The sequence below is a fragment of the Rhinolophus sinicus genome, chromosome 2 (assembly GCF_057876585.1).
Source record: "Rhinolophus sinicus isolate RSI-liver-muscle chromosome 2, RSI-T2T, whole genome shotgun sequence".
Lineage (NCBI taxonomy): Eukaryota > Metazoa > Chordata > Mammalia > Chiroptera > Rhinolophidae > Rhinolophus > Rhinolophus sinicus.
In genome coordinates, this window is record NC_142502.1 from 136,427,016 (window position 1) to 136,440,924 (window position 13,909).

At 36.5% G+C, this 13,909-nt stretch overlaps 1 pseudogene; it reads left to right on the top strand.

The window, feature by feature from the left end:
• Positions 1 to 4,876: 4,876 nt before the first annotated feature.
• LOC109457400 (putative ATP-dependent RNA helicase DDX5 pseudogene) lies at positions 4,877 to 6,675 on the top strand (annotated as a pseudogene).
• The last annotated feature ends 7,234 nt before the right edge of the window (positions 6,676 to 13,909 follow it).

Here is a 13,909-nt window from a genome sequence, read left to right on the forward strand (position 1 = left end):
TTATATGGCACTCAGATGGGGTGGGGTTGGTGACCTTTCCAACCCATTTCAATGTGGGTATTTTCTCATTCATCTGATATGTTCTCTGAGGAGTCACTCAGCTATTATTTAGATCCCCTTTTCCAGGTGTTGCTGTACATTTGGTGCATGTGTGGGGGAAGGAGAACTCAGGAGCCTCCTATGTACCGTCTCGGTTTACTTCACCTACTTTACTCTTAAAATTTGAGTGGAGAACCAATGATTGTCACAAACTTTTGAGAATATCCTTAAATAATCTGTATTTTCTTTTCTCTCTTTATAGTAAAAAAATGCCATCATGAAAGCAACATTTTTGCTGAGTCATCCCTTGTCTTGTAAAGATCCACTCAAAACCTTTGAGTTTATTGTTGCTCTGGTGTAAGGCCTTAATCCTTAGTCCTTTAAAAATATTTGTATTCCTTTCTACAAGGCTAGTCCTCCTCTCTCAGTCCCCTCAAACCTCCCAAATGGCAGGTTTTTCATTTTGACTTTCATATAGTGTTGGAACCACTTCTGATTTACAACATACCCAGCTCCCGTGTATGTTGCTTGACTTCCATTTAGTTATTTCCCTGGGTGTTTAACTGAATTGGTATTTTTTTGTTTTTCTCATATTGTATTCCATTGTGTCATCTTACTGTGCTATATATACATTGAAATTGAAACTGGTTTCCTAAGAATAAATAACAAGTATTTTAAAGTTTAAAATAAATCAAACCTCTGAACTATTTTTATAGTCGGCTCTCTTTTGTTTTATTTTATTTCATTGGTACTATAGTCAGTCACGATGTCCTATTAAGTGGCACCTTCCATTAAGGTCACGGAGACTTGAAATTTTCGTGTCACTAGTTTACTTTTGAATACAATACTGTAGCTAAGAGACTGAGGTGTGTTGATACATAAAATGTTTATGTAATTTTAGAAAGTTCAGTGAGGCATATAAATTTGTACCTATTCTAGGCTGTAAGAGTAAAAACACCTTCCACAAACTTCAAAATATTCTCCTGATTTAATTTCTATTATTTTTTTTGTTACAAATATGTAGAATGTTCATCTATACAGAGCTTTCTTATGTACATTTAAATGTACCTAGGAGTTTCATTTTTCTTATCAACTTAATGAAAGGGAGAAAAATGGAAGAGGATGTGTGAAAAGGGTTGCAGTGTAGAGCAGACCACTACCAATGGGAAGGGTTTTTCTGTGCCCAGAGATAAAGAATGAAGAGCCCTAATACCCTGAAAGCATGTTTCCATCAGTATAATGGACCCTATAACTATTCTTACATGAGTCTCAAAATGTAAATTTTTCTTTATGATGAAAGGGCAGGTGGTAATGAATTGTTGGTACAGAAAAAAGATGAAGAAGTGAAAAGACAGGAACTTAAATGTGATGCATATTTATGCAAACTCAACTTCTAAAATATAAAAAGGTCTTATCTGTACTATGGGACTAAAATGAAGGGGTGAAAGGCGGGGACATTTTGTAGGTCTGCTTAACTTTCTGCCTGTAGAGTCGTTTTGAAAGGATGTCTACAAGACAAATGGCTGAGCCATTTTATACAGATTCCACACTATTGTCAGTTTAGGCTGACATCCCAGATACTACAAAGGCAGATGTGTTTTGTGAAGACTTGAGTGGAATAAAAAAAAGACAATGCCAGACTCAGAAGAGAAACTTCACTTGGATGGGAATGATGATAAACACCTAGGAAATACAACCGAAATGAGCTGTGGGAAGCTTTAACAACCTTGACAACACTCCAAACTCTCCTGTAATGTGGACTGCCTTTATGACCCTAGGTGAATTCAAAAAGGACACAGAGACTCCACAGGAAAGAACAGTAAAAGACCTTAAATTCATCTCAAAGTATTTCGTTTTGACCTAAGTTTACATAAACACAAAATCTCAAAGACACACTCTAGCTTTTCTGGGGTCAAGGTGATCTCCTTCTGTGGATCTCATTGTGTTGAACTTTTCCATAAGATAAAATATGATACACGTGTTTATAGGTGTCAAAAGTACACAAGCAAGAGACATATGGTAATTAACAGGGATATTCGAAAACAACTACCTAGAAAAACTGCAAAACATAAAAGCAAAATCTACATGCAGATAAGCGTTCCAATTATTCTACCTTAAGATAGTGCTGAAGTCCTGGAACATAAATGGAGGATGGGTTGGTGGAATTCTAATATTTCTCTGCTTGTTTACATAGTTGATTACATTGTATTTTAATGATAATCCTCTATAATTACACATTAGCAATAACATTTGGAAACCTCAGAGCAGGGCATATAGCCAAAGAAAAGTAATCAAGACAAAGGAAGATTTTAAGGAAGGAAGAAGATAGTTTGGTAGGTAAAGCATGTAATATATACATATTCTAGAGAAAGGGTCATGACGCATATAAGAGGAATGAAGAGTATGTCTTAGCCTAGATAAAAAGAGAAAGAGCTTATATTTCAAACAAGAGAGAGAAACAGAGACAAAGAGAAACAGAGAGAGAGAGAGAGAGAGAGAGAGAGAGAGAGAGAGAGAGAGAAGAGAAGAGAAGAGAGACTCATGATGGATGGAAGCTCTTTAACTGTCTAGTAGAGTAAAATTATGCTATCAAATGTGACAGCAGGAAGCTTCTAACAAATTGATATTTAATGCCTTAATGATAATCCTACGCAAAGCTCAAGTGGGTCACACAACCTCTCCCTAGTTAGAAATTGTTTTCATCTATTTTAAAGCAATTTCTCCTGCCTTCAGCTGCACTCCTTAGTCAGTAATAGGCAATCTTTTTGTATATATCTTAATAATAAAACAAACAGAGTCTCACCTACTTCTGGATAGCATTTTTTAAGGCTCTATAAAGCATTTAGTTGCTTTGTAAGAAAATATTAAAATGCAGTTATCCTTACAATAAGGAGTACTTGACTTACTAATATCAAATGTATGCCCTAATACTCTGTTTCCATACATTTCTTGTACTTAATAACATTCTGTTTCAGTGCCAAGTCAGAGTGTATTCTTTTTTTTTAAATTTTTATTGGGCAATATTGGGGAACAGTGTGTTTTTCCAGGACCCATTAGCTCCAAGTCAAGTCGTTGTTTTCAATCTAGTTGTGGAGGGTGCAGCTCACTGGCCCATATGGGAATTGAACCGGCAACATAAGTGTTATGAGCACTATGCTCTAACCAACTGACCCAACCAGCCACCCCAGAGTGTATTCTTTTTGATGACAGTTTACATGTCAATTAAATTCAATGCACAGAACAACAACAATGTACATAATGCTACAGAAGTGATACTATAAACACTATGTCCAAATTCATGCATGCATCAAGCAATGACAACCATATCACAATACTGACAGCAATTGCATGATTCCATTGACTATAAGATATAATCTAATTTCATACATATTATGCGAATAAAAGTTTCAGAACCATTGGAGTATGGTAATATGATATATAAGATATAGTTCCACACAACATTTCATTATACCCTTTGATGTGCTAAGATAGACGTGAGGAATGTGGAAAATTTACTCCAATAGGTTGAAAGCTCTATTTGCTTAGAATCCTGAAGAGCACAAAGTACAGAGAAAGTTTCTGCAGTTCCAAGAAAGAACCAGTAGAGGGAAGACTTCTCTACACTTAGCAGGAAAGGAGCACCACACCAATTTAGACCAAGGGGGTCAGGCTGTGAGGTCTAGTTATGGGAGCTTCCATAGATGTGCTTTATATCAAAAGAAAAAAGAAAAGAATACAGGGCTGAACGTGGAGACAGAAATATATGTCATATATACAAGAAGCAAACTGTTAGGCAGCATGGAACAAAAATGGAAATGTCATGCTTTGCAGCTGCTAATTTCTACTTAATAAGAAAAGCAAAAGCTAAACACACAACGCCAATCCAAATGCCACATGAAATTGACTGCAAAACTATCAATTAAATCAAAATATTGACTTAGTTGTCGCCCACATGAACCTCCTAATAGTCGTTCCAGGAAGACATTAACCCATATAAAGGTGAGTAATAATAATAATTAACCAGCATTAGAGCTATACAAAAATATTATAAAATAGTAGGAGAGGAACAAAAGAAATGTAAATGAAGAACACACATGAAAAATATCACCATGTTGTAAATGAAATTATGACCAAAAGCACAAAATATTAAGGAAATACTATCTTTTTAAAACAAGAGCTAAAAGCAGAAATAAAGGAGCTTAAGAAAGAAATAAGGAGACAATCAAGTAAGATAAAAAATGAGGGCAGAGCTCAGGGGGAAAAATTGGAAAGAAAAACAAAAGTATCAGAAACAGAGGCTCAATGGGAAGCAGCACAAACAACAAAGCTGAAAGAGCAGTGTTAAAAGTTGAATTGTGTCTCTCCAAAATTTGTATGTTGAAGTCCTAACTCCCAGTACCTCAGGATGCAACCTAATTTGGAAAAAATAGAGTTGTTGCAATTCAGTAAAACTAGATAATAACAGAATAAGAAACAAAAGAGAACAATATGCCACTTGGAAACTGGAGGAAAAAACTTTTAAAGAACTCTGAGGTCAAAGAGTAAATCAAAATTTGAAATTAAAAAATAAATATGAATTAACAATAAAATGCTACATATCAAAACCAATGAGATATTGCTAATGCTGTTCTCACAGCAAATTTCATAGACTTAAGTCTTCACAACCTCATTCATTTCCACTGGTCTCTTGCCGAGCAGCTGTGACTCCTGTCACCTGTCCCTCCTCTACTGCTGCCCCTGCAAGGATTTGCTGTCTCAGAAGCCACCTCCAGTGACTCATTGCACCCCAGTCTCTCCACTTCATTCTCCGCCAACTGCAATCAAAATCATTGATGCCATGTCGAGCTATTCCTGTGACCAAGACCTCGGCTGGGATCAAGGGTTTGGTGCACCTCGATTTGGAGGAAGGGGGGCAGGACCCCTACCAGAAAAGGAGTTTGGAAACCCTGGGGAGAAATTAGTTTAAAAGAAGTAGAGTCTTGATTAGCTGCCCAAATTTCAGAAGACTTTTTATCAAGAACACCCTGACTTGGCGAGGTGCACAGTGCAAGAGGTAGAGACATATAGAGGAAGCGCAGAAATTACAGGTTAGAGGTCACAACTGCACAAAGACAGTTCTGAATTTTCATGAAGCTAATTTCTACAAAAAAAGTCATGGACATAATTGCAAGACAGAACTTTACTGAACCCAATGCTAGTCAAGATCAGGGATGGCCAATTGCTCTAAGTGCTTTGGATATGGTTGGAGTAGCATAGATGGGATTCAAAAAACATTGTCCTATTTGCTGCCTGCCATTGTCCATATCAATCATCAGCCATTCCTAGAGAGAGTGATGGGCCTATTTGCTTGGTGCTGGCACCCACTTGGGAACTGGTCCAACAGGTGCAGCAAGTAGCTGCTGAATACTATCAATTGAAGTCTACTTGCATCTATGGCGGGCTCCCACGGGACCACAAATATGTGATTTGGAGAGAGGTGTGGCAATCTGTATTGCAACACCTGGAAGACTGACTGACTTTTCAGAGTGTGGGAAAACAAATCCCAGAAGAACCACTTACCTTGTCCTTGATGCAGCAGATACAATGCTTGATATGGGCTTTGGACCCCAAATAAGGAAGATTGTGCATCAGATAAGACCTGACAGACAAACCCTAATGTGGAGTGCGACTTAGCCAAAAGAAGTAAGACAGCTTGCTGAAGATTTCCTGGAAGACGGTACTCATATAAACACTGGTGCGCTAGAACTGAGCACAAACCACAGCATTCTTTAGATTGTGTGTCATGATGGAGATATGTGTCATGTGTGTGTCATGATGGAGAAAAAGAATGAAAAAACTTATTTGCCTAATGAAAGAGATCATGAGTGAGAAGGAGAATAGAACCACTGTTTTTGCTGAAACCAAAAGATGTAATGAATTTACTAGAAAAATGAGGAGACGTGAGTGGCCTGCCATGGGTATCCATGGTGACAAGAGTCAACAGGAACGTGACTGGGTTCTAAACGAATTCAAACATGGAAAACCTCCTATTCTGATTGCTACAGATATGGCCTCCAGAGTGCTAGATGTGAAAGATATGAAATTTGTCATCAATTATGACTACCTTAACTCCTCAGAGGATTATATTCGTCTAATTGGAAGAACTGCTTGCAGTACCAAAACCAGCACAGCATACATTTTCTTTACACCTAATAACATAAAGCAAGTGAGCAGCCTTATTTCTGTGCTTCGTGAAGCTAATCAAGCAATTAATCCCAAATACCTTCAGTTGGTGGAAGATAGAGTTTCAGGTCGTTTCAGGGGTAGAGGAGATGTGAAGGATGACCCTCAGGACAGATACTCTGCAAGCAAAAGGGGTGGATTTAATACCTTTAGAGACAGGAAAAATTATGACAGAAGTTACTCTAGTCTGCGTAAGAGAGATTTGGGGGCAAAACCCAGAATGGTGTTTGTAGTGCTGCAAATTACACCAAAGGGAGCTTTGGAAGTAATTTTGTGTCTCCGGGTTTACAGACCCATTTTAGGACTGGCAATCCAACAGGTACTTACCAGAATGGTTATGACAGCACTCAGCAATAAGGAAGTAATGTCCCAAATAAGCACAACAGTATGAAGCTACCGCAGCTGTGTCTGTGAATGGTTATCGAATGCCAACAGAATATTCTCAGTAAGACCTTAGAAGTATATGTTAAGTTCTGCTTTTCATAGTTACTCTTTTTATTGTGTGTTATCAGACAAGATAGTTATTTGAGAAACATGGGAAATCAGAAATGACTGCAGTGCAGTAGTAATTATAGTGTAATGTTTCGCTAATTAAGTTGGATATTCCTCTACATTCCTGAAACAGTTTTTAGGGTTTTTAAAAAATTATTAGAAAATGCAGGCAGTGTTTTTACAAAACTAAATGTACAGTGATTTGAAGTATAGTAAATGAAGGCAATGCATAGCCGTCTGAAAAAAAAATATTTAAAGACTAAAAAAAACAAAACACTTCACATTACTAATCAAGAAAGTATAAAAATAAATGACAAGTCATCCAAATGAAGAAGTTAGAAAATAGTGCTAAAATAATTATGATAATGCAGAATTACAGATTTAATAAACTTAATAAGAGAAGGGGAAGCAAGTACATTCAAAATGAAAAAGGGGGAGTAAAAGATGTAAAGAAAACACTTATGATACTACTTAATGCAACTTTATTCAAATAAACCTCTAACTCCTATGTAGTAGATATTTCTGAGAAAAAAATTAAATTATAAAAATTGACCACAAAGAAGTTACAAAATTAAATAGATTAATACAGAAGACTCAATGAGTGCTGCAGAGGAATTTTTTAGCATAATATTAGATACTAAAATGTGACAAAAACAGCGCAAAAAGAAAAATACAAATCTTGTTAAGGAGTTTAAATGTAAAAACATAAAATGAAATACTGGAGAATGAAATACAGCAGCACATTTAAAGCACGACGTACTGTGGCGCAATGGGCCTCATACAAAGCATTCAAGGATAGTTCATTTGGGGGAAATATTTGAATATATTGAATTAATTAATCAAAGGATAAAAGTCAAATAATTAGTTTTGGAGATGTTTGTCTTAGTCAACTTGAACTGCTATAACAAAATACCATAGACTGGATGGCTTAAACAACAGTTTATTTTCTCACAGTTCTGGAAGCTAGAAATCCAAGATCAAGGTGCCAGCATGGTCGATATTGGGTGAGGGTTCTCTTTCTGGCCTGTCATTTTCTCCCTGTGTTCTCACATGGCAGACAGGGGTCAGAGGGGATTGAGAGCAAGTTCTCTGGTATTTCTTCTTAGAAGAGCACTAATCCCATCCTCATCTAAATCTCATTATCCCCAAATGTCCCATCTCCAATTTCCAGGAAATTTGGAGAATACATAGTTTAGTCTATAGCAATGTTGAAAATATATTTAATAAAATTCAGCATGTACTCTTATTAAATAGGAATAAATAAATATTTCCTTAAGATAATCAATGTATTTATTTCAAAACAAAGCATCATGTTTAACGGAGAAACAAAATTTTTTCTATTGTAAACAGGAATAGGTAAAGATTTTCAATATCATCACTATTCTTTTTTTAATCAATGCAGATGAGAAAGAATCTATGAGTCCGTATGATCAAATGCTCACGCTAAAATTTAAAATTTGATGTTTGACAAATGTACATACTTTTGTAACCACAGCCCCCCAAAAGTTTTCTTCTGCTTCTTTTTAATCAATTTTTTCCTAGTTTTATAATTGTTCTCTATTATTTCACATAATTCTGCATACACTACCCTAAACAATTAGAAAGTGTGAAATAAGAAGAATAAAAGCTAGAAAGGAAGAGAGAAAATAATCACTCCTTATAACTAACACAGTAATTGCAAATATAGAAATCGACTGAATAAAATGTAGATGTTAAGTTTGTTGGGCACAAAATTAATGTTCCAAAGTCAGCAGCCTTCCCATATTTAAATAACCACTAACTGAGACGTACATTTGTGTTTGTTCACATTCCATCTAACTGAGATACCCAACAGAGAAACCTTGGAAACCGTGTGTTGGCAGAGCAACTGTCACCCTCAGTCCCTAAGCAGATAGATCCTTCCACTTATCCCCACTGAAATATTCTCATTAAACAGTTAGGAAAATAAGAAATGAATTTCTACTGTGTTTGAGAGGAAAAGAACTAATGGTTACAAAATCTATTTAAAAGAGAAACAAAAAGTATGCAAATTCTATGTGAAATTTAGTCTATAAAAAAAATTGAAGAAATGGAAAGTTATATGGGTTTTTGGATGGAAAGATTTAATGCTATAGATATGTCATATTTCTGTAAATTAATTTATGAATTATAAAGAGCCCAATAATATATCAATAGGGTTTTTAAAAATAGAAGTTGATTCTAAAGTTACAGAAAAAAAATTTACAAGAATTATTAGGAATAGTTATAAATAATATATAATGAAGAATGATAAGCACTCTATCGTGTATTAAAATATTTTCTTTGTTTAATAATTGTTTTATTTTTCAATTACAGTTGAATCCAATATTCTATTCATTTTAGGTGTACAACATAGTGATTAGACATTTATATGTAACTTATGAAGTAGTCACCCCAATAAATTTAGTACCCATCTGACACCATACATGTAATAACCATACATAGTTATTACAATATTATTAATTATATTCCTTTTGCTATGCTATACTCTGCATCCGCATGACTATTTTATAACTATCAGTTTGTACTTCTTAATTGCTCCCCCTTTTTCACACAACCCACCTCCCAGCTGGCAACCATCAAAATGTTCTCTGTATCTACCAGTTTGTTTCTGTTTTGTTTGTTTATTTTGTTCCACATATACTCATAAGTGAAATCATATGGCATTTATCTTTCTCTGCACCACTGCTAGAGCTCAAAGTGAGCGAGTCCATCAGCGAGTAAGTCCATGTGTGTGGACATTTTAAGGGAATCCCCTGGGACTCTAGCAACCTTCCATCTCCCTCAGCCACAATCTCCACTGGTTTTCACAGTCAAAAGTTGTGAGGACTTCTTTTCCTGGCACTAGAACTCTAGGTTGGGGAGCCTGGTGTGGGCCTGGAATCCCTCGCTCATCCTGGTGGCTACTGGAGCTGAGATATCCCTCCCAATTTTTAAATGCCACACATGGGTATGAGGCCAGCTCCTTCAATTTCTCTACCCCTCTTACTAGTTTCAAGTTGTCTTCTTACATATGTCCATAATTGTAGGACTTTTGTTAAGCAAGACTTCAGGTGATTGTACATGATGGTTGTTCTGTAGTTTAGTTGTAATTTTGATGTGGTCATGAAAGGATGCAAGTACAGCATTTACCTACTCCACCATCTTGACCAGAAACCAACATTTTCTTTTTTTTAATTCAATAAGTATTTGAGTGCCTTCTAAGTATCAGGCATTGTTATAGGCATACAGCCATTAAAATATCTCTTGTACTAATGGATCTTTAATTAACAGTACAGAGAATAAATAAATATTTATGCATTCTAAATACAATAACACTACAAATACATATATAATAGAGTATAATACAATGCCATAATATGTGCTAAAAAAATAAGCAGAGTAAGATACAGAACTTAAAACAGGATGGTACTGGCACACAGGTATACTAAGAGAACAATGGATCAAAAGGGAGAGTTCAAAAATATACCCATACGTATACAACAATGCAGTATTTGACAAAGGTGGCATTTTCTGTTAATGAAGAAAAGATGTGTTATTTGGTAAATGGTGTTGGGATAAAGTAGCCACCTAGAAACAAAACTTATTTCCTACCTCATTCCTTACCCCCAAAATATATTGGTAAGTATCACTTCAATGTTAAATGCAAAAAACAAACAAACAAACAAACAAACAAAAAACTACTAGAAAACTATGAGAGAAATAAGTAATCTTGGACTTGGCAAAGACTTTAGAAACATGAGACAGAAGTTAAAAATTAAACATTCTCTTGCAAGGATGAGAAAGGGAACCTGAGAATCTTCTTCCTTCCTAAATTGATTTAAGCTGATTTTTGCTCTATCCCCTACTCATCCTTCTCTCTTCCAGAGGTACCTTGTACCACAAGTTTCTGAGGCTTTGGGGGGATCTTGTGGTTAAAAATATGGGTGATTTTTAAGTTTCCCTGATCCTGGTTTGAGATTCAATTTAGCATCCCATACTATTTGCTTGACAGCTTCCAAAATTTTGCATTTTGTCTTTTTATCTTATCCTTGTGGATTTATGCCCTTCTAAAATTATCATTTACTCTAAGTTTATTGGGGATATAGGAGGAAATGAAAGTAGATGCGTGTGTTCAGTCCACCATCTTTACCTGGAAATTACCTTGGAAGGGTTTCTCAAAGGATTTGATTCAGTTTACATATCAATTGTCATTGGAACAAAATAAACTATCCCATAACATAGTGACTTAAAACAACAACCATTTATTTAGCTCATGATTCTATAGGTCAGCAATTTAGGCTGGGCTCAGCTGAATAGTTCTGGTAATGGTTGGGTTCTTTTATGTAGTCACCTTTGGGTCAACTAGATGTCTCTGCTTCTGGAAGTTGGCTGGCTGTTGGTTGAGGCATGTGATCTCATCTTTTAGCTGGCTAGCCTGGGTTTATACATATGGCGATGGCAGAGTTCCAAGAGAGTACATGGAAGGACACAGAACCCCTGTGGCTTAGACTGAGAACTGACACATCACCAAATCCACTGTATTCTGTTGTCCAAAGCAAGTACCAAGGCCAGGTTAGATTCAAGAGGTGGGGAAATAGAATCTACCTCTTAATGGGAGGATTTGCAAACGAGGTCTGACAATTAAGTTCACGAACTTGTTGCAACAATGTTGCTAAACTTTTTTGATATCAGAGAGATTATTCATTATGAATTGTACCAACTGGACAAACAGTTAACCAAGTTTACTATTTGGAAGTGCTGAAAAGGCTGCGTGAAAAAGTTAGACGACTTGAACTTTTCACCAACAATTCATGGCTCTTGCATCACAACAATGTACCAGCTCACACTGCACTGTCTGTGAGGGAGTTTTTAGCCAGTAAAGAAATAACTGCATTGTAACACCCTCCTTACTTACCTTATCTGGCCCCCAATTACTTCTTCCTTTATCTTAAGATAAAGGAAATATTGAAAGGCAGATATTTTGATGACACTGAGGACATCAATGGTAATACAATGACAGTTCTGATGGCCATTCCAGAAAAAGAGTCCCAAAATTGATTTGAAGGGTGGACTAGGTGCTGGCATTGGTGCATAGCTTCCCAAAGGGAGTACTTCGAAGGTGACCATAGTGATATTCAACAATGAGGTATGTAGAACTTTTTCTAGGATGAGTTCGCAAACTTAATTGTCAGAACCGGTAGCCATTTATAAGGTATGGATTCCGCGAGGTAAACAATTTGGAACACTTTTGTTCCAAATCAATCTACCTAGCATATACTTTTCAGCCCCCCTTTCTTTCAATTTCTGTCCTTTTCCTGATTAGAGTGGGGATTGGATGCCTGAAAATGTGGTAACCATATTATAACTACAAGGACAAAGGTCCTGTGATAAGGAGGTTAAAGGGATGCAGTGTTAGCCTGGAACTGCCTTCTCCTAAACGTTTTGTTGCATGAGATCAATAAACCCCTATGTATTTAAGCCATTATAATAGATTTTGTTATTATTGGAAGTCAAATGCAAATAACAAACATTACATTTATCTAATCCATTGGGCAAAACATTTTAATTTTCTTATTGTCCTCATGCCTCTCTGACCACTTCTTCCCTTTTTGAGAGCTCTACTATGTTTATCTCTTAAATGTGGGAGTCATAGCATTTTGTTCTCAGCCCACAGGTCTTTTTACCACCAGGACCACTTGGTATGATTGCAATGAACAACCTGTATGGCCATATGTAGTAGCCCTACTCCCTACAGGCTTCTTTTTGATTTCATCTATCATTATGGGTTGAATTACCTTGTACCAACCCATACAAGGTATTCTTATGTCAGTAGGTCATACCCAGGCATCTATCTTGCATTCAGATGCATCTATCCAGATATTTGTTGAACATTTATAGCTAGATGCCCTACAGATACCACAGTCTCAATATCACTCCAAATACTTTTCATCTTTTATCCTGAATGGAGTTCCTTTCTCTGATATATTCTATTTCATTTGATATTACCAATAGCCAATTGGGGAAACTTGCTATTTTCCCTTCTTTCTCTATATCCTTGATTGCCTCACTTTCAAACACCTTGTCTTGGCGATTTTTTCCCTTAATAATATCTTAAATGTGTCTCCTCATTCCTATCCAGATGAACACTGCTTTGTTGAGGACCTCATCATCTCTCATGTAAACTACTGAAAGAATCTGTTAACAGTTCTAGCTGTTTCCAATTATGTCCCAGTTAAATGCATTCTCCACACAGCTGTCAGTGCCATATATTTAAAATGCAAATGAGCCCATGTCATCCCCCTGCTGAAAATATTTAATGGCATTCTATCAGCTGTGGGATAAAGTTCAAAGCTCCTTAATATAACAGGGAAGATTCTACATTATCTGCCTCCTGCCGACCCCTCCAGCTTAAACTTTGGTGACTCTACATTATATGCTTGCCATTCTCGTCACATAGCATCCCTTTCTGCCTTTTATCTCCTATTTTCTTCATAAATTTAATATTTTAAGACACCACTCAGGCTATGTCTTACCTTCTCTAGGATACCTTCCCAAATCCCTGTTTTTCAGTCAGGGTTTTAAATTCAATCAGTGGAAATTAAATGTGGCTCATTTAAGAAGAAAATGTATTTAATGAATGTTTGGTGTCTTATGGAATCTCCAAAAGTCTGAGAAAAATCAGATTCAGGGCTAAAATTATGGAACAAAAATCAAATTCAGGGACAATAGGCAGAAAGCACAAAACTGGTTCAGTGAGGAAAACACTGCTGCTGCCTCTTAATCTGCTCAGTCTATCATCAAAATATCATAGAATTGGTGGCTGAAATGACAGGCATTAATTCTCACAGTTCCGGAGGCCGGGCAGTCAAGATAAAAGTTCTGCCGATTTTGTTTCTGGTGAGCATTCTTATTTTGGATTGCAGGTGGCCACCTTTTCACTGTGTCCTCACATGGTGGAGAGAGAGAGCAAGCTCATTGGTGTCTCTTCTTGTAAGGTCCCATCACAACAGCCCCACTCCTATGAATTTATCTAAAGGTAATTATCCCCCAAAGGATACCTCTCCAAATACTCTCACACGGGAGGTCAGGGCTTCAACATATGAAATTTGGGGAGATAGAATTCATTTATAGCATGCAGTAAGGGTTGGAAGTGGCA